The 1,526-nt window shown below is 34.9% G+C and overlaps 1 long non-coding RNA gene across 1 annotated transcript; it reads left to right on the plus strand.

Annotated features, from left to right (window-relative positions):
* Positions 1–429: 429 nt before the first annotated feature.
* LOC131531364 (uncharacterized) lies at positions 430–911 on the plus strand. Its single transcript, XR_009268665.1, has 3 exons — positions 430–539; positions 636–749; positions 882–911. It is a non-coding gene; the product is annotated as an uncharacterized LOC131531364 (long non-coding RNA).
* The last annotated feature ends 615 nt before the right edge of the window (positions 912–1,526 follow it).

The raw sequence follows: 1,526 nt of genomic DNA on the forward strand, positions 1-1,526 counted from the left end.
AAAACTAATTTTACCATCATGCAACACTTCATTTACAAACTATTGATCTCCAAAAGTATTCTTGCAACAGCTCACATGGCAACACAACACACATGTCAAGGTGTTCTTGTGAATATGGGTTGGAGAGTTATATTTTGCACAAACAAAGCACTCACGTCGCTTCATAAAAATTTAGATGGAACCACTGTAGTCACATGATTTATTTTAATGACATATTCACTACCTTTTCTGGGTCTTTAAAGTGGTAGTTGTGTGGACTGTTAGTGGAGTGTCAGAGAACCGTCAAATGTCATTAAATATCTTCATTTGTGTTCTGAAGATTAACAAAAGTCTTATGGGTTTGGACCGAAATAAGGGTGAGTAAACATGACAGAATTTAATTTCTGGGGCAACACTTATTCTGGGGATATTTAAAAAAAAATCAGTTTCAGGAACACTTTTATGATGCTGCAAGCAACACAGGATACATTGCCTGGCATAATAAAAACAGTCCACAGGAATATGGAGCGACGCCACCAGACAGCCCTCTTCCTCAACAGGTAGATGAATGTTTAAAATTATCTCTGTTCTTAAAATGAAAAAGTATTGCATTTGAAGATTCCCATTAATTAATTCATGTGAATCTTTGTCTTCAGTCTACGGCCAGGAAATGGCATCCCTTCTTTTAATCCCTTCCACCACTTCCAGGAGGACTGAAGTCTCCAAAAATTGCATGCGATGCAGCTGAAAGCCATGTAATCTATCATAAGGTAGTGGCATTTTACAAATGTGTTGTGGGTCATTGTTTGAACAGTCACTTTTATGTTGTTGTTTTCACTGTGACTGCACATTATGTTTATGTCTAATATTTGGTTTTCATTTCAACTCTTGTCATGCTGCAGTTTGGAGAAGCACCTCAGCAACAACCATCCATTCCTCCTTGCTGTTGGATGTCAGAAAAGCAACAGCTTCTATATCGCCTTGGATAAGCATCTCCTCCCATGCCAGGTAAACTGCTTCCTTGGAGCATTTGATGAACTTTTAAAGGCACATTTTGTGTTCAGTTTGTCATATGATAGTGCACTTGTGAACTTTTACACATTACTACACATTTTTATGAGCATCTTCATGCATTCAGAGTACTACGAAGTGAGGAAAGGTGTATTATAAAAATGTCAGAGATTAAGTTTTATGAGCCATTTGATATTCAAAACTCATAGTGTGGCGGATGAAAGTTTGTATGTCATTCCTTCTTTTGTAATGTTTTAATTCTACTTCAAATTGCATTGCAAGGGAGAATTAAAAATAAACATGTCGATGGAAATTATGTTGTAGTTGATTTATGTTTTCAGTATATTTAACAGTGTTTTGTTGATCTTTTAACCAACTAAATTCTAAATTCCAACCACCTAAAACAACTCTAAACAGTGTTGTTTTTCTGTATCCCTTTTAGTGTTATTTATTTGTTATTTGTTATTTTTTTAAAAAGAGTAATAGTGTACAATAAGGCATAGTGTTAAATGTTTAACTATTTTGAAAGTGTTAAT

This window comes from Onychostoma macrolepis, chromosome 22 (assembly GCF_012432095.1).
Source record: "Onychostoma macrolepis isolate SWU-2019 chromosome 22, ASM1243209v1, whole genome shotgun sequence".
Lineage (NCBI taxonomy): Eukaryota > Metazoa > Chordata > Actinopteri > Cypriniformes > Cyprinidae > Onychostoma > Onychostoma macrolepis.